General features: G+C 35.0%; 1 protein-coding gene across 1 annotated transcript in view; it reads left to right on the plus strand.

The window, feature by feature from the left end:
• Positions 1-24,660, plus strand: part of COMMD10 (COMM domain containing 10) — a 165,202-nt gene that overhangs the window by 29,827 nt on the left and 110,715 nt on the right. The window lies entirely within an intron of this gene.

The raw sequence follows: 24,660 nt of genomic DNA on the forward strand, positions 1-24,660 counted from the left end.
CCAGCCAATGCCTGAAATATGAAGGTGACCTGAGTTCTGTTTGTGTATGTATAGTATGTCTGTGTGTGTGTTTAAATCTCAGCTATTACAAAATAGAATTTTGGATTAGTTTTAAACTGCATGGTGATTTTTTTCTTTAGTATTAATTTAAGAAAACCTGAACATGTTATCAAAGGTAAAAGAGTTGCTATGGACAATATACTACAGCATATTGAGAAATGTGTATTTCAGTTGTCATTGAATGCTATTTTTATATATTTTTTACTACAATTGAATATCTTAGAGCAGAAGGAGTGACTTTTTTTCCTTAAATAAATGAGACTGTCTCATTTTAAGACAAATGAAATAGAGGTGAGAGTGAGGTAGGAAGATCTGAAGAAGAAGAGGTTACTGTGGCTGTATGTGATCAGAGAATAGTGGAAGAAATGTTATTATTTATAATGGGCATTGAAGGATGTGTATATTATTACTTCTTTGTTAGCACTTTCACTGTTTATTATGTCTTGTACATTTCTGTCTTCCATAAGAACTGGCATCAGTGCCTAGCTCAGGTTACATGTCCACAGAATTTTAGGCAATTGAATTGGATCTTAACATGTATAATTTATTAATTTATTACAGTGTTTGCAAAGAATCATTTCATTTCACACATTTTGACCAGAAAAGAACATAAACTTAATGGTTAAGTGTCGAATTGACTGCAATATTATATATGCTCTGCAATTTAGTAGCGGTCTAACCTTGGGCAAGTTACTTAATCTTTATGAGTGTCAGTTTCTTCATCTGTAAAACAGGAATAATATATCTGTCTCACAGGGCTTTTATGAAGATCAGATACTCAGTGTATGTAAAGTACATGATGCTCTATAAATGCTGGCTGCTGCCATCTTCATCATCATCAATAAAAGTTTTCTTGGGCTAATGAATAAATAAATCTCTTTGTTTTAAACCAAAGCTGCCACTAACTTTATTTCTTGATGAAATTAACCTTTTCCCTTTTCTTTCATTCTTTCTTCCTTTAATTTTTGATCATATTTTTCATATGTATGCTTCTGAGAATAGAGGAGGGAAAGGATAGCCTGGAAAGTCCTTTATTTTTTTTTCTCTCCGTGAACTAGGGAAGGCATTCCTTTAGCTTTAGGACAATAACCTGAAACTCACTGGTGTGGACTGAGACTCTTCCATGAGGGAAAACACACACCTATATACACACATACATATATGCGTTCTCCAGGTATACGTTCACTGCTTTATTTCTCGTGACTATCATATGTTAAGTCTGAGTAGCTAAATGGAATTTATAGCTTGGAAGGATACAATTTTGACTCTATATTTGATATACTTTAAGCATTATAACTTTGGCAGTGTTTAACTCTGGGATGCTTGAGTCCTCCCAGCTTCTTTATTGTGTCTTCAAAACATGTCTCTGTGTCAGTTATATCTTTAGGCAGTAGGAATGAATGAGTAATGCTTCAAGTAAAAGAGTCATGTTTTTAATTCATTCATATTATTCAGGAAATCTATACAGATGTGAGATCCAACTCATTTGAGATATAGGCTGGAGTACATTTGTATTTTTCTGTCTGTTGCTGTTTTAAAATTTTGAATGAACATTTGGTTACCCTTATGACTTGCAGAGCTAGAGAACCATTTTCCTTAACGGACACTTGAGAAAAGCAGCAGCACAGGAATGTAAAGGATATTTTCATCTCGTATGCAGACTTAAGTGACCCTCTTTCTCTGTGTTCCTGTCTCCCCTGTGGCATTTTGTGGATTTGGTCCCTACTTCTTATATATTGTAAACAACAGACATATAGTGGAATGTACAACCACGGTCAACCTGGTTAAAAACAGGCCCTCTCCAAGGGACATGTGCCCTAGCTATAAAGGAACAGTTATCTACCATACCTCTGTTCCCCTCAGTGAACTGCTGCTGGGAAGCTTTACTTTTTCTCCATGTTTTTATGATCTGGTATTTTATTCTTTGTACTCTTGTTATATCTGATTCCTTGATGTTAATTTTTACATAACTTCTGTTATTAAGGACCACACACTGCTCTTCCCCCAAACATTTGCTCTGTTCTGAATGAGAATTCAGGAATTCTAGACAGGTTAGAGTATTAGGTAAAAGGAACATGAGTATGGAACATGTTTTAAAAACCAAATTTGTTAAAGGAAGGGAGAAATTTTATTAAAAGGAAGATTAAAAGTTATCGCTTGTTAGTTTATGATGCAGAGTATCATAAAGTACACAGTTGTCATGCTTAAGAAATTGACATTTGTTTAAAACAGGAAACAGGTAAAATTCTTTCAAATGTATGGGTTTTTTTTTCCGTCAAATGTTTTACATTTACATTATGTTTTACAATGTAGTTATCCTGAAAGTACACATATATTAAAATAATTCTGAGAGGATTAGAGTCAGTGCAAATTGTAAGAGAATATTTTGATAGTATTTACAATACGTATGAGCTGCTGAACTGAAAACTTACAGTAATTCACTGAAAAGCATGGTTTCTAAGAATCTCTTTCTTCTCATTCCCTTCCAACATACACATGAAAAGTGTAGCCTGAGGTGAAGTTTTAATTGCTGTCACTTCAGATAACATTGTTGTACTGGCCTCCTTTCTGTTAGAACATTTCTGTCTCGAGGCTTTCCTGTTTTGCTACTAATTTTATCATGAAAACTGGATGATTCTAGCTTTTCCTATAGTATTTTGATAGATATTCTAGTTGTTTTCAGTTAATTTTCTTACTGTTTGTCTACTGCATTTAGCAAAGTAAGATTATTTTCCTGTTCCACACATACCTCAAAACAAGTTTTCTGAGTTTTTGGGCTTTTTTGTTTTTTTTGTTTTACTTCATTAGGGGGCAGTAGAGCTCTTTGCTTACCTAACCTCTGGCACGCACAGTGTTATTTGAAATAACATTCAAAATAATTTGTGAAGTCAGTAGTTGTGGGAAATGCTAAGTGTTTACATTTCTAATCTGTATATAACAATAGAGCTCTCTTGTTATCATCAACAAAATTAGTGCCCATTAATCAGATATGTACAGAACAAATAAATAAAATCATCCTGATTTCAATATTTGCTAATTTGCATATGATCATTTGCCAAAATGAAATTTATTAAAAAGCCTTCTACACTGTTGATTTTTTTTGTTACATTCTGCCACCTGTATTAACTTCTTTATGAGAAAAGAGAATACAATAATCCCAAAGATAGTTGAATGGCTGTGTTAGGTTAGAGCATAACTGGTTCCAGACTAGTCATAGACAGTTGAAATTTCTTTATAGAGAATAGCAATTTTATGTGTAACAGATTTGGTAATTTGGATGGCATCAACACTTTAACTGAATATCCTAAAAACGCTAAAATATTTGAATTTTACTACTAATCTTGCATTTTCCTCAGTAAATTTGCTGTTCAAGACAATCATATTTTGTAAATGCAGTGATTCTAAATTCTTTTTGTTCATCCTTTAAGAAAGAATCCTTGTGTTTCATTCTTTTTTTCTTCTTCTTTTGAAACAACTGAGATAAAGTCACCTTGACAAGAGAACTTTCTAAACATTTATCTAAGTGTTCCATTGGATTGTGCTCAGGTTGCAGAAGGGTAATTATGGTCTTGAGTGAACTTAGGACTTTTAATACCAATTTTTAAAATTAGAGGTCTTCATTCTTATTTTCAAAATGTATGACAAATTCTATTTAGATTGAGAAAAAGGGGGAAAAAAGCCTTTTTTTTTTAATTGCTTACTCTATGTAGATACGGTATTACCTCCTTTGATATTTAAAAAACGTCTCTTCCAGGTATGAATTCTTATTATTATCTGTATTTTATAGATAGATGGAGAAATGGAAACATGTAGTGGTTAGTTTATTTTCCTAGGTTATTCCTAACTGATAAACAGAGCTAGGATTTGAAGTCAGGCAATTTTATTTCAGAGACCTATGCTATATTTATTGCTAGGATACTGTATCATTTTGCTTATTTAATAACTTAGCAGTTATCCTGTAATATGTGTATATGTTTCAAGGTGTTGAAAGCTTTTCTAAAATGCAATGATTGTTTTATTATTGTTCTTCATAAAACTACAATTACATGGATTCTAAATTTCCTTTTTGACTAAATTGAAACAATTTTACACTAAAGTCAATGAAAGACACATATATTCTTTTATGTGGTAAGTAAAGTTGTATGTTTTGATGTTGTCTCAGTTTAATAGACACTGCATTTATTAACAGACCTTATTGTAAGGGCTGTATGACATCATTGATGTTGACGTGTCGTGAACAAAGAAATAGGGTATATCATTAAAAACACATCCTTAGCTGTATATATGACAGGTTTTTCAGTAAGAGAAAAACACACATATGCTGTTCAAATCATGAACTCTTTGTATTAGAAATTTAAAGTATTTTGATCTTCTTAAAGGTAATGTTTGTATTGACTGATTCGGAAGGACCTTCAGATTTTTCTGAGCAGCTTTGATGAACAGGTCTAAATTTTACAAATGTTGTATTTTTATTAATCTAATCTGTATAGTGAATATATTTCAGCATATTCTTTTGATAATTTAAGTTTATTTTTCTGTGTTACAATATTTGTGTATATATTTATAATGGACATTTTGGAAAATATAGGGGAAAAAAGCCAATTAAAATCAAGTGTAATTCTAGTACCCACAGCATTGTTATGTTTTGTTATATGACCTTCCAGTCATTTTTTTCCTATACCTCTGTTATAAGTGATTTTTTAAAAAACAGTGATGTTTGCATTTGGTTTAAGAAAAAGAATTGAAGTTTTGTTATTACTGTTCAGTACTGTTATTACTGTTCAGTGGTATGAGAAGGTAGTCTCATTCATCAGTCAGAACTTTTTTTTTCTTTTTTGATAAATAGCAGTTATTCATTTTCTAAAGTATACTATCTTATGATCTGAAAAGACATTCTATAAAGTCTTGGGCTTTTTTACTCACTGATTTTGATCAGAAATTTATAAAGTTAGCTTTGTATAATGAGCAAGTCTGTGTCAAGATACTTTTATTTGTGTCATTTGGGATGGTTTTATTCAGGGTTTAGAATTTTAAGACAGGTCAGTGGTTTTTACTTTTGAAATGAAATGATTGATGAATATTGCTTGTCTTTTAAAGAAGATGTTTCTGGTTCTTTTTTTATTACCTAAGTTGTATACATTTATTTTGAAAATTTTATAGATATGGAAAGAAAAAGTCACAGATTTACCACCACTGTGCAGTCTCTTTTATTTCAGTGTTCATTCAATAGCTACTTTCTTTTTTTTTAATAGCTACTTTCTTTTGAAAGTTTTCTTTGATTTTATATTCTGCTTTCTTCATTTAACTCTGTAACAGATCTTTCCCATATTCAGACTCATCATTAATATATTAAATGATTGACTGCATCACGTTTTGGCTATGACTTACTACAATTTCCTACCAGTTCCTCTGTTGTCAAATAATGAGTTTGCTTCCAGTATTTTCCTATTATATTGTGATAAACATCTTTGTGTATAAATACATGGTAGGTGTTCAGTAAACACTTATTGAATGATGAATGAACAAATGAATGAATGAATAAAGCATCCTTGGAACTTATGGTTATTCTTCAGGAGCGTAATTACTGGGTGAAAGGGTGTAAACCAAAAAAAGGTCTTTACTATAGTTTGATAATTGGCTTTTCATAATCGTTTTAGGAACACACACACTCAAAGGTGGCATTCAAAGAATATAAGAGCTTCTGGAGAAAAGTGTAACATTACTATCTCGAAAGTAGGTTCTTTGATAACTAGTTAATTATTTTGGATAATTTTAGGAGACCAGTGAAAAGCCCTGGTATTTTTGTAAGATTATAGAGCGCTCTCATTTATAATTTCTTTATTCCTTTAGTATACACATTAAAGAAGCTTTTGTTTTATGTGTTTTATTTTATTATAGAACATGTAGAAGCAATCTCATAAAATATTCTAGCAGTTAGAGTAAATAGAAACAACCCAGATTTGGTAGACAATTGCCCATATACTTTGAAAAAAAAAGCCTGGTTCTTTGCAATCAAATTTATTTATTTAAGTAATCCTAAGGCTTTGTGGCTCTAGTTTTCTGATTCTTAATTTTGTTTTGTATCCTTTTTCATTGTGATCAGTTTCTCAATGATAGTATCCTTTAAGGTGTCATGTGTTCTAAATGAGAGCACTACAAAACTCTTTCCTTAATTTATTGTGGTTTCTTTTTTTTTTAGTTTTGTGATCAGTATGACTTTCTTAAAGATCTTAGTATTCAAGTATATTGAAGTGTTCAAATAATACGTGTATAGCTCCTTGGTATCACAAAATGAACCCCCTTATATGCGTGTGAAGAGTATGTATGTATAAGTCTTTTTCTGTACTTTAGATTGCCTAATGGAAAGTCTGCATTTATCTATGGATAAGACTTTTAAGCTAGCAAAAATAGTTTTAGACACTGTGTATTTTTGATGAGTAAAAACGAAATATTAATACACAGAGTGTGATGGAAGTTAGTATTCATGTGGAGAAAATGATAAAAACGACTTGGAGGAGAAAATCTTTTAAAAAATACTCCATGTATTTCATAATTTAAAAAATCATCTTTTTACTAAAATTCTTTTCAGAAATTTTGTGAGGGCTTCCCTGGTGACGCAGTGGTTGAGAGTCCGCCTGCCGATGCAGGGGACACGGGTTCGTGCCCCGGTCCGGGAAGACCCCACATGCCGCGGAGCGGCTGTGCCCGTGAGCCATGGCCGCTGAGCCTGCGCGTCCGGAGCCTGGGCTCCGCAACGGGAGAGGCCATAACAGTGAGAGGCCTGCGTACCGCAAAAAAAAAAAAAAAAAAAATTGTGAAATTTCAAAGTAGGCAAACAGTATCACCCTCACTTGTCTTTCCTAGCTTCTGAACTTCTTTACTTTTTTGAAATCTGGAGGCAATTGATAATTGTAGAATTCCTCAAACATAATAGAATATGTTTAAAAGTACCTTTAAATTTTGTTTAATGTATTTTTATGGATTAGAAATGATAGTAATGTAAGTGAGTGGCTTATGTACTTTGAAATAAAAGTGTTAACAGTAAATTAGACATCTGAACAAATAAAATTCAATAAATTAAAGTTCAATAAATTAAATAAGCAACAACCTTTAAAATAGCTCAAATTCAATTCAAGAAACATTTATTAAACCTTTACTATGCATGAGGTACTAGGCAAGGTATTTGTGATATAGGCAGGTTTTATTTTCCATCATGGAGCTTATGGTCTAAAAGGGAATGCATACATTAAGCCGGTAAATATATTTAAGTTTAGTGACTGTTACAAAAGGAAATACATGGAACTGTGGAAACTGACAGCAAGGAGTTGGAGACTGCAACAGGCAGGGGAGTTTCAGATGGAGGAAGGAACACATGAAAAAGGATAGGGGCTTATCTTCTGAGCATGTTGAGTATGAGGTAGCTGAGATATCCAGGTGGAGGAAAGAACACATGAAAAAGGATAGAGGCTTATCTTCTGAGCATGTTGAGTATGAGGTAGCTGAGATATCCAGGTGGAGATGGTTTGGATGGCAGTTGGTGAGGTGGGGAGTGGATTATAGACTAGAAATTGAGACTTGGAAATCATCGAGGTTTTGATTATCATTTCAGTTATGAGATGGAAGAGGTTAGTCACTTAGGGAGGAAGTATAGAAGCTGATGAACTCCCAAATTTAAAAGGCAAGTAGAGCTACAGGAGCTTATCACAGTGATTGGGAAAGGAGCAGCCAGCGACCAAAGCAAGAGAGTATTTCGTCGGGGGTGAATAATGTTACATGCTGTAAGAGGTAAAAGAGAGGAAAATAAAAAGATACTAATTTAACCCTCACAGCTGTGAATTAAGTACTAGTATTTTCCCTAGCTTGTAGATTAAGAAGACTAGTCTCAGTGGTTAAGTATCTTTCCCTAGATTGGATATTAGAAAGTAATATGGGCAAGATTTGAACCCAGGTCCACCTGCCACAATAGCCTGAACTTATAATCACTATATAGCAGTTTAAAAAAAAAAATGAATTTAGTGTCATGGAGGTCACTGGTGATCACTGTGTGGGGCAGGAGAAGGAGGTGTTTCGAGACAGAGGGCGGTATTGAATACTGTTGAGGGGCCAGGAAAGAGAAGAACAGACATACATATATGACTTGGATTTGGTTAGATGGACTTCTCTGATAACCTTGGTAATTGTGGTCTCAATCACAATTGAGAGGCAAAAGAATCCTGATTGGAGTAAATTGAGGAAAGAAAATGAGGCAAAAAAGTGAAAGCAACCACCTACGTAACTCCTTCAAGAAACAGAAAGGGAATAGTCAATGTAGGGGAATGTGGATTCAGTGACTGGAGATACTAGAGGAGGTTTGTATGCCGATTCCACATCCATTGCGGAGAAATTGACGCTGCAGGACAGAGAGGGATACAAGTTCCATGAGAAAGTGAGACGATAAGAGGGCCAGAGCACAAATGAAAGGGTTGGACTTTGATGAGAGTGGGAACACATTATTTGTTGTAACAGAAAAAAGAAAGAGAATGGATTAGGTAGGTAGTTTGGGTGGTAGAAGAGGAAGCTGTGTCCGATTGCTTCTGTTTCTGAATGCAGTCATTAGTTGAGGTAGTGGGTAGGTCTAGAAGGTTTGGGAACAGGGGAGGAAGTATGAAACAGTTATTTTGGATATTGGGAAAATGAACAAACTAGTTATTTTAGGCTGTTTCACTGTTACTGGCCAGTGCTTATTGCCCACTTGAGATTTGTGACCATGAATTTGAAATGAGAACTGTTGAAATGGTGTACGTTTTCCTTCATCCATTTTTAGTTGCTGTGATGCAACTGTGAAGTAGGTAGATAATTGGGTTTAATCAGCATTTCATCTTTGCCAGTGTATCAGGTGAAGGGAGAAAGGGACAAAGGATTGGCCTTGTGTACAAGGGAGTGATTTTAGTGATGGACCATAGATTCTAAATCAGATCAGTTGGAAAGTGAGGATATGGTGTATGTTGTGGGTGGCGTGATGGAGAGTGAGAATCTGGCTATAAAACTGGAACCCTAGCCGCAGGCTCCCTTGAGTCGTTTGTCATACAGAGGACCCTCAGACACATTAGTTCCAGGGTCACTTGGGAATTTTTTATTTGAATCTTCTCCCTTCCTCTCTTCTTCCCTCTCTTTCCACTTCTTCCTTTCTTTTTATAATCGAGCAAAAATGCAGTTTCTTTCAGCGTTATTCCATTTTATCTCAAGGAGTTCCAACCTATCCATCTTTAAAGGGCCATTTTATCCAAAGTTAAAATACTGCCACTTCCTTGGTAAGGGTAATATAATAATAACTCCAAAAATAACCCTTTTATAATTCTCAGCAGTAAAACAAATAGAATTATTATTCATATACAACTTTATTTATGGAATGAGCAAAGGCTGATGGAATTTTCCAGCCCAAAGAGATCTTACATGGATATGGCAATGGATTCTTAGATATAATATCAAAAGCACGAATGACAAAATAGATAAATTGGACTTCATCAGAATTAAAAACTTGTGCATCAAAGGACATTATGAAGAAAAAGAAAAAGTAACCTAAAGAATGAGAGAAAATGTTTGCAAATTCCTGGTAAGGAATTTCTGTCTAGAATATGTAAAGAGCTCCTACAACTCAACAGCAAAAAGGCAAACAGCTCAAATAAAAAATGGGTAAAGGACTTGCATAGACATTTCTCTAAAGAAGATATGAAAATGGCCAACATGCACATGAAAAGATACTCAACATCATTAATCACTAGGGAAATGCAAATCAAAACAAGAGTGATACCACTTCACACCCATTAGGATGGCTATAATTAAAAACAAAAAAAAGTAAAATAACAAGTGTTGGTGAGGATGTGTAGAAATTAGGACCCTCATATATCGCTGGTGGAAATGTAAAGTGGTTCAGCCACTATGGGAAATAGTTTGTCAGTTCCACAGAAATTCAAACATAGAGCTATTGAATGACTCAGCAGTTTCACTCCTAGATATATTCCCAGAAGAAGTGAGAACAAGGACTCAAATATGTATATCTGCATGCATGTTTATAGCAGTACATAACAGTAGCCAAAAGGTGGAAACAACTCAAATGCCCATCAATGGATGAATGGATAAACAAATAGTAGTATACACATACAATGGAATATTATTGAGCCATAAACAGAAATGAAGTCCTGATACATGTTACAATGTATATGAACCTCAAAAATATTTTTCTTAGTAAAAGGAACCAGACACAAAAGGTCACATATTGTATGGTCTCATTTATATAAAATATCCAGGTTAGGCAGAACCAACAAGCAGGTTAGCAGTTATCAAGACCTGGGGGAAGGAAAGAATGGGGACCGACAGTTAAAGCTTATTGGTTTCTTTCTGGGGTAGTGAAAAACGTTCTGAAATTAGTGCACAGCATTGTGAATGTATTGGAAGCCACTGAATTGTATACTTTAAAAGGATTAAAATAGTACATTTTAGAGACAGAGAATGAGAGCGAGAGAGAGCGAGAGAGAAAGAGAGAGAGAGAGAGAGAAGGAGGATGAAGGAGACCAACTTAGGGAATATTTCAACCCTTTAAGTTTACTGAGAAAACTCAGGCCCAGTGAGGCTGAATGGTTTGTCAGTTGATTATTGGCATAGCCAGATGAGACCCTAGTCTGACGGAATGAAGGGGGTACACTGGATTTAAAGTGTAACAGTGAGATGACTTGAGTTTAAATTCTTAGACTGTGGGCAAGAATCTGAATCTTTCTGCAGCAAATTTCCCAGTTTGAAAATGTGGCTAGTAATACCTGTCTTCTAGGATTATTGATAGAATTAAATATCTGTGAAGTGCCTATTATCGATAGAATGACTCTCACATAGTAGGCACTTAATGTTAATTAAATTTGAATTTGCAGTGCTATAGTTCAACATTGTGTTAGGAACAGATTATTCTGGAAAATATTTTTAGGAGTATATTATTTTGGAAGATAGTTGAGTACTGACTTGATGGCTTGTATAGTAGTTTGCCCTTATTAAAAAAATTGTTCAGTGTTACAGTATTCTCCTTTGTAACCAGGCTGTTGGAATTCAGATTGAATTTTCTGTAACCATCATTTTTAACAAATCACTGTTCCTTTTCTCTTAATTAGTAGAAATGATTCCCAAATGAATATAGAGGAAGAATACCACTTCCTTAATTACTAATATTGCATTGTAGGCTACTTGAACTCCCTGTGGGGTTTTTTTTTCACCCACAGTGACCTTTCATAGAGTATGTACTCTGAAAGAACAAGTCCTCAGGGGTAGTATGGCATTGTGCCACTTATAAATGTAATTTTCTATTATCTTAAACCATCTTTGTTTTTATATCGCTATTCTTGATTATAATACTTTGTATTCACTCTTTCAGCCACAAGGCTCAAAAATCTACAAATATTGAGTCTCAAAACACTCCAGTGAGGCAGGCATATTGCAATCATCCTTTTTAGTTAAGAGAGGAGGAGGAGGATATTATTTAATTGTTAATGTATAATAATAGAAGAAATAGTCTACCAAAAATCTGTTGCTAGTTTTACGATAGTCTTGTTTTAAAATGAGAAATCAAAAGTTCTTCTGCCTCATGTAAATGATGGCTCAGATTTTCATCCTCATTTTAATTTGGGTATTTTCTCTACTTTTCAACTGATTTTTATGTATATTGACTTCTTTTGACTCCGAAGTACAAGAAAATATGAACATTGTAAGCATATACCTAAAGTAGCTTGAACGATTTAAATTTATCAAGCATTTTGCTGTAGACAGATAAGTAATTTATAGATTTATATATAAATTTATATTTAGATATAATTTATAGATTCCTTAGCTTTGACAGTGGGTATTGTGTATTCGTTTATAAGTTAAATTATAGTCACCTCCTCAGGTATTTTAGGTTGGCATGGTAATGAGTAACAATAACACTGCAGCCATATAAGTGTATTTACACTTCTCTTTGATGGTACACATGTTATCTATGAATTAAGTACTACCTAATTCTATGTATTTCAGCTGTCTGCTTCTAAAGAGTAGAGATCTTTGGAGATGAGGGGATATTATATAGGACAAGAACAAGTTTAAAAATAAAAATAAGTTAAAAAATGCAGTTTAAAATGCGGTCTAATTAATGGTAATTCCTAAAAAAAGGTAAACATTTCTCATAAGGAAATTTTGTTTATTTAAGAAGTAAACCCACAAGTTGCCTTGGGTCAGTTCATATGGATTATGACCTATTTGGAGGCCGAGGGGACATCTAATTTCTTCATAATATTATATGAAATATGCAGGTGGCTGAGATACCTCGTTGTCTCTTTCCTAAGTGCTGCCACTTTGTATTTTTCTGAATTCTAGTCAGCCTAGGTGGATGGAGCTCATTAAAGCTGAGTGTCTGGATAGCTGCAGTGCACAGAAAGTAACCACTATGCCTGATACTGCCACACTTAAACAATTAAGAAGGTAATGATAATAGATAACATTTATTGACCATTTAATATATGCCAGGTATCCTACGTGCTTTTATACTTTGTCTCATCGGACCCTTGAAATTAATAAACAATAAGTCACTTTTTTTTTATTTGCCCAGAAGGACTGAAAATAATGTACAATTTAATAAAGTAACCACTGTGCTTCCACAGTGATTACTTTGCCGTCTGTCTTTAGTGAGGTCCATGGCTAGTGCCTATTCTTATAGTCTGTATGGTTTTATCTTGCTCTTAAACATTTTGTTTTGATCGTCATGAAACTCTCTGGAGGGTAGGTGATTTATTTCCATTTGCCAAGTGTGAGGAGTGAGAGAATGACCTTGATAGACGACTGCATTGAGAGTTTTCCTATTCTTTTCTGGCAGGGCTGTCTGGGTGATGAAGTACTCATAGTACTAGAGAATCAGGGAGTTTCTGGTAGTAAAATAGAGTCTGTACCGGATTTTTCTAGATGATAGCTGCTCAGCTGAAGTGCAAGTAGGTAACAGGTTAGCTGAATATTGATTGCCCTGTTCTGCCCTTGGGGCAGCCAAGCAGTGTCTGGGGGAACTGGAGGGCCCAGCCAGTCACCCAGCCTCAGACTGCCTTGTTGGTTAACCACACTGTAAAGTACAAACATGATCATTTTTTTTGTCAGCGCCAGGATGTGAGTTAGGCTTAGGAAACATGATTTCCCTCAGAAATGGGAAGAAGTAGAAATTGTAAAATATTTTATCTTTTTTTAATACCTAATTCTCTCTATCCTGTTGTTTAATTGCTGGTGGGATGTTGAATTTGGAGCTTGAAAATTGTACTTAGCAGCTTAACCATAGCCACTTGCATGAAAGTGTAAACATTTCCTGACCAGAATGTGTCTACCAGTCAATTGTATATATCGACAGAGGGCAAACTTGACCTGTTTACTTGAGGGTGCTTTTCGCTTCCAATATTCTTTTTGGGGAAGTTTGGTTTACAAATAGTTTTAGGTAATTTTTGAAACTCTGATGTAAAAATTCTATCAGATAGTTTATATTTCATTAACTTACATTAAAAAATTCTATCAGTTTATAATTCATTAACTTACATTAAGCGATTCATATTGCAAATTGGCCCAAATCTACAAAGACTGCCTTTATTAGCCCACGTAGTTTTCCCTAATCCTCATTTCTGCCAGCCTCTCCCATAAAACTTCTTATTTTTCTTTTTGCACATTAATATTAAAAAGAGTGATGTTCTCTTTTTTTTTCTTTTATATATAAGGAATCTTATGGAGAGATGGGTTTTAGGGTCTCTAATTGTCGGTGCAGAAGGTGATGATCTCATAGAGACAAGACTCTTCTTGGGAGGGAGAGGAAATGCCTTAGGAAAGTACCACATTGGATCCCATCATAGCATTTCTTATTAAGTCAATTTCAGCGGTATTATTTTTCTTCAGAAGTTTGTTAGAACAGTTTGCTGTTTCTTTAGTTGAACATTTAGATTTACAGTGCACGTATGTCTTTTAGCCCTAGAATCACCTTAGTACATGAGGCCTCAGCACACATCGACTGAGGAAACAGAAGATTCACATTTTCCGTCTCACACTCACACTGACTCCAGGAGTTACACTCGTTCAGGGAATGGTGGGCCTCATTGCTTGCATTATTTAATTAGTATTCTATCTCTGTTTGCAGAGTGTATAGTTGAAGTCCATATATATATAGTTGAATTGAGCTGAATCACAGTTAAATTCACATGAATTAAATATGTCACTTGTATTAACTGATGACTTGTTTGTGCTTTGGTCCCTCTTATGTTTTACTAATTTATGCCTTCAGAATCTTCAAGTTCTCTTGTCTTAGAATTTAAAAGTACTAGTGTGTTCATTAAGAAAGTCTCCTGCCTATTACCAATCTCTTACTGATTTATAGGATTAGAGCCTGTTAGGAGAGAAAAAAGGTTCTTAAATATAAACTCACTGGTATTCTATATTTGTCAGGGAAGTATATTCTTGTAAAAATCTTATAGGTAAACGAACATTCTGTGTGTCCTAGTGAAAAAAGGAGGGGATAAGATAGTATAGATGGTAGTTCCTAACTTTTAAATTTGACAGGGAGGAATGTGAGTATATTGACCTAGTTAATGCCAATTTGAAGAATTCTAATATGATTCCCTATTTTCCTTCAAATTTTATTGAGCCGGGTTCTGTTGGTACCAGCCATGTTATTTTAATTGGATTTAGATTCAGACATGACTGTCTCCATGGCTTCCATTCTTGTACGCCCTACTTATACTGCTTTGCACAGTAGGGGTTTGCCTTTATATTTGCAGCATTAATCACCTATTAATTTTTCATTTTAGGTCGCTAAAATATATCACATACATTAGTATAAGAATTATAAAAATCAATTATCCTAATAAACTGTGGAGCAAAAAAATTGTGAACAACTGTGATTTTAATTTCTTATATTTTAAAAGGTCTGGTTGAAGATTTTTATTCATGGTTCCTTCCCCCCTCACCTCTCCCATGTTAATATTGTTGTAGAGAAGGTTTAGACTTTGTTACTAAATACACACCTTATTAAATAGGTGTGTGTCCTGGGACAAAGCATTTCTCTGGTTCCTAGTTATTTCTACCATTCAGCTAAAAAATAGCTCTGTATTACATTTGACAGATAATACAGAATAATGTAAAGGACTTTGAAGGTGACATTGGTATGTAGTAAAAGCAACACAGGCTTTGGAAGCACACTGTTTACCTCTTGGGAAATAGCTAAAGAATCTCGAGCGGTTACTTACCTGATTGAGGCTCAAATTCTGATCTGAAAGTTTGGACAATAATAGTAACCTTCCAAGGTTTTTCTGAGAATTAAATATGGTAGGAAATGTAAAAGTGTCTATTACATACAGCACATTGGTATCTTCATTACTTAAAGAGGTCTTTCCAGTTTAGAGCAGCAAAATTGAAATGCCTAACTCTTTATAAGGCCATTATTAAGTTTTGCCAGAAGTAGAACTAGTTGTGAAAGTAGAAGGCATAAAGAAGATAATTCCTTCCTTTTTTTTTTTTTTTTTTTTTTGTCTAATATCTTTAGGATAAATTTAGGAAGAAAATGTTTAAGGGAAGATCAGGTCTATTAAAAGACCTTACTGAATTTTGTTCTTTGATGCTAGTGACCTTCTTTTCCTAGCTGTTTGAACCAAGTGAAAAAGGTTAATAAAGCTCTACAATAAAATGATCTGATTAAAAATAAAGCTGCATACTTAATAAAAAGCCTGTCCCTTTGCTTACAACAAGTGGGAGAATATAACTTTGAATGTTTGATGAATGCAGAACGTTAACAAGAGTTATGAATATACCTGCTCAATTTTAAAATAAAAATGAAAAGTTTGAAATATACAGATCACCAGAGTATAAATTATTATTGGGAAGTTTATATAAAATAGAAATTAGAGAGATTATGGGCATCCTAATCTCACATTATTATGAAGATATGAAAAATTAAATGAAGTGTCTTCAAATTTTGTATTTTTAACCAGAGAAAAGTTATTTTCTGAGTACTTCTATTTACAAAAAACAGCCACTGACTTGGTTCTAAAAAAGTTAGATTATTTAAGTCCTGTAAGAATTTCATCTGAAATAGTTTTAGCAGCATGCAGTATCAGTAATTATACTATGAAGTCAGCATGATGTTTGGATCTTCTAAAACTGTTTTGAAATTTGCTTAGTGCAGTTTTACCCAAATTTGTTAGTGACCTTGAGAATTTTTTTTAAAACAATACCAGTTACAGTGGTGTCCTGTGAAAGAAGTTTCAGTAAACTGAAGTTAATTTAAAATTACTTATGATTGTCACTTTGTCAAGAGAAATTATTTAACATGGCATTTCCCTCAATTGATAATAACATAAACAAAGAAGTAGATTTTAAAAATATTATTGATAAGTTTACTTCCATAAAACCAGGAAAGTAAACTTAAAACATGCTGTTGTTGATATAAATAAAATATTTAAACTTAAAATGTTATGAATTTCAGTTTCTCCATAATGTTCTGGAAAAATATTAACCGTTAAAATATGCATTAAAACGTGAATGGGGGCACGCGTTTTTCCTTTAGTGTCAAGGTCCAGGCACTGATAAGAACTTTACAGTAGTATACATTCATTCCTCCCAACCCCTGGCCTTTTGCTTTTATTATCACATATTTTTCTTAAATATGTTATAAGCCTTACACTATACTGTTTTTGTTTAAATAGATAATTATCTTTTACAGATTTAATTAAAGTCCCAAGTCAGTTGGTTTAAGATACGGAGGTTTTTCTGGGTGGGCTTGGCCCAAACTGTTCACTTTAAAAGCAGAAAGTTTTCTCTGGCTGGTAGCAGAAGAGAAATCAGAAAGATATGAAGCATACAAAGGACTCTGCGTGTTGCTGGTTTGAAGATGGAGACATTGGTGAGAAAGAATGAGGGCAACCCCTAGGAGAAGAGAGTGTTTTCTGGTTGACAGCAAGGAAACAGGGATCACAGACCATTAGCTGCAAGAACTAGATTCTGCCACCAACCTGAATGAGTGTGGAAACAGATTCTTCCCCAGAGCCTCCAGATAAGAGCCCTGCCTGACATCTGATTACACCCTTGTGAGAGGCCAGCCAAGCCTGTCTGAACTGCTGACCTACAGAACTATGAACTAATAATTTGATGTTGTTTTAAGCCACTCATTTTGTGGTAATTAGTTATATAGGAATAAACATACTAATATAACTTATAAGACCTTTTGTCAATCTGAACATTTCTATGAGGCTTTGTCTTAGCTCTTTCTGAAATCTTAACACAGCATGTTACAGCCCTACTCTGGATTTGATCTTTACCTGAAAGCCATTTCGTTATTTGAGAATCGTTTTGTCATCTGGAGGTCCTTGTAACTTCACACACTTTTATTTAACCCAGCAAGTCCTTGCTCTTTTGGAGCTAATAGTTCATTCTTTAGCTTATCTCTTTCCTATATGCAACGAGAAGAAACCCAGTGGCACTTTTAGTCATTGAGTTCATTAGGAACATTTCCCATTTTAAATTTTTCTGCCAACAACAGTATTTCTAAACTTCCCTCCAAAATAAAACAAGGAACCCCTTTCTTGCAGCTTCCAATCACATTTCTGTACTTTTAAACCCTTACCAACAACCCCTTCTGGTCCTTTTAGGCTTCCACTAACACTGTCCTCAGTGCCCTTTAGGCTTTAACCTGAATCCAATGCCAATGGCAGCTAAATCCAAGAGCATCCTAAGGCAGACGTGCATGACATTTTTATGACCTAGGCTCGTAAGTCACATAGCATAATTTCTGTTGTCCTCTGTTGGTTGAAGCAGTCATAAAGGTCTGCAAGCTTCACGGGGCAGGGATATTGACCACACTTCTCTATGAGAGAAGTGTTAAGGTCATATTGAAAGAGGGGCCTGTGGGATAAAAGATATTGTGTCTATATTTGGAAAATTAAATCTACCACAGATCTCAACATTTTAGCTTGTACTTTAAAATTGCATTTTGTCTGATTTGTAATGCTCTTTCGAAATATAATGCTACCAACCCTGTAGCCCATTTCACAATTATAGATTTATGGGAAAATCTAAGGTTTTATTTATAACAGTCTTATATCCAATACTGACATCAGCCAACTGGTACATTCTTTAATTTAAAAATTAAAAATTAAATTTAATTAAAGTTATTAGCTAGTGATTAAAGCTGATTTTTTTCTTGTTTAATGAGTTTAGATTTTTAAAGAAAAGTATTTTCTTAACTGAATCAATCTGTAACCCTCTTTTATACTTTGTGTTACAGATTTCAGAAATGGTGTAGCAGTAGAATATGAACTGGACAAATATAAGTTATGATGTATGATTTTTCAGCATTTTTTTTTTACAGTGGTGCCTTTTTCTTTAAGAGAAGGTTCTAAGTGTAGCATATTATTATTTTGTGGTATACATGTCTCTTCTCACCGTAGTCAAGCTGATCGTCAGCTGCGATACATACTGAAGCCTTGAGGGAAGGTTCTCTCATCTCTTGTGGCTTCTCGCATCTCTGCTCTTTCCCTGGCAGAAAAAGTCTAGGACTTTGCTTGCAGCTGTAATGGGGCTAGGAGGCAATTCTACTCAAACGTTTCTCATCACAGTAAAATTTCACAAGGAACTTCTGAAGAACAAGTAGATAAATGATGGAGGAATAATATTTTATCAGGACTTTTTGAATCGCTATTGAGCACACATCTTAAAAAACTATTATTGAGGGACTTCCCTGGTGGCGCAGTGGTTAAGAATCCGCCTGTGGATGCAGGGGCCATGGATTCGAGCCCTGGTCCAGGAAGATCCCACGTGCCGCGGAGCACCTAAGCCCGTGTGCCACATACTGAGCCTGTGCTCTAGAGCCCGCGAGCCACAACTACTGAGCCCACGTGCCACAACTACTGAAGCCCGCGCACCTAGAGCCCATGCTCCACAACGAGAAGCCACCGCAACGAAGAGTAGCCCCCGCTCGATGCAACTAGAGAAAGCCTGCACAGAGCAACGAAGACCCAATGCAGCCAAAAATAAAACAAATTTTAAAAAGAAAACAAAAAAGAACTATTATTGAAAGTGAATGGTGCTCCTGATGAGAAACGGTGATAGTTCATCTCATAATATAGTACCTGCTAGATTTTACTGAATCATTAAGCAAACACAGGGAATCCTCTCTTCCCCTTTAGTCTTAAACAGGCTGACAGAATAAATCAGTGTTGCTTTGATTACATGAATTGAATAAAATCTCAGCAGAGCATATCATTTAAACAAAATAGTTCTGTCTAAAGTGCTTTTGAACCTGGACACGTTCCTAGTTCTTTGGCTGCCACAGTCCTTTGGTCTCACTGATGCACATCTTTTATACATGTTAAATTATGTATGTACAGAAAAGTACATAAAACACAAATGTACAGTTAATCACAAAGCTGACATCTGTGTAACTACTACACAGATCAAGATATAAAACATTGCCAGTTTGCCAGAACTCTCCTTGGCCTCTTCTAAATAGTTTCCCCTTCTTTTCCCTCTCATGTAGTCTACCTTCTATGATAATATTTTCTTTTTGTTTTTATATTTTTACCCCTTAATCATACATCTCTAAACACCACAGTTTAGTTTTAACTTTTATTTTTGACTTTATTTAAAAGGAATTATATTATTTTCCTGTGTTGCTTGCTTCAAAATTGTTTTTGCTATTCATTTTTGTTGCATATAGATATAGTTTATTTTCATTGCTGTATAACATATTATTATATGAAAGAACACATTTTATTCAGTACAGTTTTTAAAAATTTATATTCATATTCATTACAATGTTGATAGGCATTTGGGTTGTTTCCAGTTTTTAGCTATTATGAGTATTACTGCTGTGGACATCCTGGTGCATGCCTCTTGTTACATATGATCACTCACTTCTGTTGGTTATCTGCCTGGGAGTAGAGTTGCTGGGTGTTATTATATGCGAAGAGTCAAACTTATAACTGTTTTTGAGACACACTTTTTCTAGACTTATTTTGGGTGTGTCAGACTTCTGTGAGACAACTCCTTTAAGACCACAGAAGGCCTTTTATTTAGCTGAGGGGGTCTTGTAGGCCCCTTCATTATTCTTTTAGAGACGTTAATGAGGGGGTTTTACGTCTTGATTTGGTCTGCAGTCCCAGACTATACATTTGGAGAATGTTTTGCCAGCTGAGAGACTGGAGATGAGAAGCAGTTGTGTTTTCCAAACCAACAAGTCCTGGCCCTTCTTTATTCCTTCTAAATTTTGCTTGTAAACTGATCACTTTTTCTTTAGCTCATCTCTTTTTTTTCCCTGTTACCTTAGTCATGCACAGCTGGGAACAACCAGCTGCCTTAACATTTGCCTGGAAATCTCAGACAAATCTAAATGTTTATTAAGTAACTTTTTCATCTTCTGAGTACTATAGAGAACACAATTTGGCCACATATTTTGTTACTACATGCACAAATTCCCATTTTTTCAGCATGCGGTGAAAATTTTCTTACCCTTTTCCAGCTTTTGCTAAGAGTTTGCTCACCATTTTTCAAGCCTTAGGCCACTGTTTGGTTCTAAAACCAATATTACATATTTAATTTTAAAATTGTGGCAGTACCTCACTTCTGATACCATCAGTTAGCTATTGCTGTAGAACGAACCCCTCCAAAACTCAATGGCTTAAAACAGTAACCATTTATTGTTGATCATGGGTCTGTGTGTGGGCAAGGTAGTTTGCTGGCTGGGCTCGGCTGGTCTCAGCTGGGCTTGCTCATGTGTCAGCAGTTTGCTGGGGCCACACTAGTTTAGGATGGCTTTAGTCACTGTGGCAACTCAGGTAGCTGGGCTTCACGTCTTCCATCATTTGGCAAGTTAACCTGGTCTTGTTCGTTTGGTTCAGAGGGAGCGTGAAATGCAAGACGCAAGGCTTCTTGAGGCCTCTAGGTGCGAACTGGCACACGGTTGTTTTCAACACATTCTGTTGGCCAGAGTAAGTCACACGTACAGGCCAAATCCAAGGAGTAGGGAAATAGATTCTAATTATGGATGAGAGACGCTGCAGAGTCACATTTCAGAGGTAATGTCTATAGTAAAGGGTGGAGAATTGAAGTTATTTTTACAGTCTTCTAAAGTATATATATGTTTAATTTTGAAGTAGTTGTACAGTTTACACTCACACCAACAGTGTATAAAGGTTGTATTTGTTCTGCATTGTTATCAGAACTTAGTAATGAATCTTTTTAGTTTTAGCTATTTTGCTGAGTGTCCAGTGGTATTTTATTGTGGTTTCAATATTTATTTTTTTTAATTTCTAATAAGATGGCTTTCCTTTTTTCCCCTTTTACTGGCTGTTTGAATATCTGCTTTTGTGAGGGAGGAGGGGAGAAGTACCTCCAGAAGAGAGTTTACTTCTGAGCTGCTTCTGACCCTCAGCTGTAAATCATTACTTTGCTGTTAGCTATCCAGTGCCTTCAAGCAAATGTTTTTAAGTTTTTGCTTTTAATTACTTCTTGGTAAGTTTTTCTAGTTAATCCTTAGTGGGAGAGTTGGTCTTAGGCTCCCATTCCTGGAAGTAGAATAATTCATTGCTATTTCTTTGTAGTTTTGACTTTCATGAATCTAAGAGATTTGGGGATGCCCATCTAAAGATTTAAGGGTTAACGTACATTATGGAAAGACCTTTGTAAATGAAATATCGTCTGCCTTGCAAACGATGATTTTTTTTTTTCCTGAGGCCTGAATAATCTGTTAGCAAACAATTCTGTTGTGTTTGACATGTAACAGGTGCTAACATCTTTTACAGTCTTGTCACAGGGAATAGAGGGTCTAGGTCATCATGTTCATTAATTAAGTCCAGGAAATTTTATTTCTCCTGTGGCTAATCACTTATGTTTGACATGAATCTGTCATTTGTGCCTCTAGTTTCCCTGCTTCTGCCTTTGTTCTGTGTAGCTTGTTTTTCACATGGCAGTCATAATTTTTAGACATAATTCAGATTATGTTATTTCTCTGCTCAGTATATACTCTAAGGGCTTCCCTTTTTTATTTATTTATTTATTTATTGGCTGCGTTGGGTCTTTGTTGCTGCGCGTGGGCTTTCTCTAGTTGCAGCGAGCAGGGGCTGCTCTTCATTGCGGTGCGTGGGCTTCTCATTGTGGTGGCTTCTGTTGTTGCGGAGCACGGGCTCTAGGCGCGCAGGCTTCAGTAGTTGTGGCACGCGGGCTCTGTAGTTGTGGTTCACAGGCTCTAGAGCGTAGGCTCAGTAGTTGCGGCACACGGGCTTCGTTGCTCCGTGACCTGTGGGATCTTCCCGGACCAGGACTCGAACCCATGTCCCCTGCGTTGGCAGGCGGATTCTTAACCACTGTGCCACCGGGGAAGCCCTAAGGGCTTCCCTTATAACTAAAAGTAAGACTCAAAGGCCTTAGCATAGCCTGTAAGATCCTACTGGATATAACCCCATGCTGCCTGTTTAATTAACTTTATCTGATACCTTTTCCCCTCTGTTCCCTCTGCCCTGTCCATAGAACTTGCCTTGTTTTTCCTGGAACACTTCACGGCCCTTGCAGTTTCTATTTCCTCTTCTAGAATGCTTCTTCCCTTGATATCCACATAGCTTGGTATTTCCCCTCTGTTAGTTTTCTGTTCAGATATCTTTTCAGAGAGAAGCCCTCCCTGAACACCTTACAAATAATTGTAGCATCTCTCCTGTCACTCTTTATCCCCCTTAACTTACTTTGTTTTTCTTCATATAACTGTCATCTCCTAACATATTATTTATTAATATGTTTATTTACAGTTCCCCTGTCCTAGAAAGTAAACTCCATGAGTGCAGAAACATGCCTAAAACAGTGCCTGGCACACGGTAGACCTTCAATTATTATATTTTTAATGAATGAATATGTGGCTACTGCAGTATTTTTATTTCACACTTACAGACTGTTTTAAATTGATGAGCTAAATAACTAAGTTGAACAGCAGTAAAACATAGAAACTTATACCAGCAGATAGGACTGAGACCTTTGTTGACATAGTAGAAGAGCGGCTTTGAGCCCTGAGCACATCTGGCCATGGTGATAATGTTAAAGATCTTTCTTCAGGCAGTGGCAGTGTTGACAGGGCATTGTCCTTCTGATTTTATAAACCAATAAACCCCAAATTAGGAATAGATTACAGAGGGAAAATATTTTTTCTGCATCTTGAATCTTTACAAGGATTTAAAAACAATATAATTATTTTAATTAAGCATTTATTGCTTAAGACAGCTTGTTGTATAAATAAATATTTAATAAAATATGTCTAATGGGAAATAGAAAATTCAAATTTGGCATTTTAACAAATCCACCATTTTAACTGTTAGTAAGTGGATTTGGGAATGGACTCATATAAAATGTTTAATAAATTTAATATTTAGTGATTTCAACTGTGATTTCAAAGACATTGGGGGATAGTTTTCTAACTGTGTGCCTATACCTTACTTCCTTTGTCCTTGCACCAACAGCAAATCTCAGACTGAGGTGTGGGATATAAGTTATATTTTTATCAGTTACACAGGTATTTTTTGTGTTCTTTGTTAGACACATCTCTTTGAGTATCACTGGTTTAAAGTAAGACTGTAATCATTGCTGGGTTAGGGACAAATCTCTATCACAGGCACAACAGCTGCATATTTACTGACTGCTTAAAATATATTATCTAATTTGCTCTTCAGAGTAACTCTATGAAATAGATACCATTTATTATCTCCATTCTATAAAGAAGAAACTGAACAAGATCATATAGCTAGTAAGTAACTGAGCTAAGATTTAAGCACAGGTCTGTCTGACTATAATAAAGCATTCAGTGAATAACTCTCCTGATTGAGAGACGAAATGATTTCAGCACTTGATTTTCTATTTAAAATGGAGAAAAAAAGTCAGAAATGAGGATATGACGTGGAAAATATATTGATGCTAAGCAACTATTTATATCAATTTCACTTGTTGAAGAAAATCAAGAATCAAATTTTGCTTTAGAATAATAAAACTTGAAGATTCTGATCAAATTATAGTCCTTATATTTTGGGCAAATACAATTGTATATTTCTGATAACAAAATGTGCACTCTTTTTTTACTGAAGTATAATTGATTTAGAGAATTATTTTAGTTTCAGGTGTTCAGCATAGTGATTCAGTATTTTTGCAGATTATACTCCATTACAGGTTATTATAAGATACTGGTTATAATTCCCTGTGCTATACAGTATATCCTTGTTGCTTATCTATTATATATATTGAAGTTTGTATCAGTTAACCCCAAATCCCTAATTCGTCCCTCCCTACTCCCCTCTCCCCTTTGGAAACCACAAGTTTGTTTTCAGTGTCTGTGAGTCTGTTTCTGTTTTGCATATACATTCATCTGTATTATTTTTAGATTCCAAATATAAGTGATTCATACAGTATTTATTTTTCTCTGTCTGACTTATTTCACTGAGCATAATATTCTGTAGGTCTCTCCAGGTTTCTGCAGATGGCAGTATTTCATTCTTTTTTATGGCTGAGTAATATTCCTAAAATGTGTATTCTTAATGAAGTATGAACATTATTCAAAACCTATTATGT

Source organism: Globicephala melas, chromosome 3 (assembly GCF_963455315.2).
Source record: "Globicephala melas chromosome 3, mGloMel1.2, whole genome shotgun sequence".
Classification (NCBI taxonomy): domain Eukaryota; kingdom Metazoa; phylum Chordata; class Mammalia; order Artiodactyla; family Delphinidae; genus Globicephala; species Globicephala melas.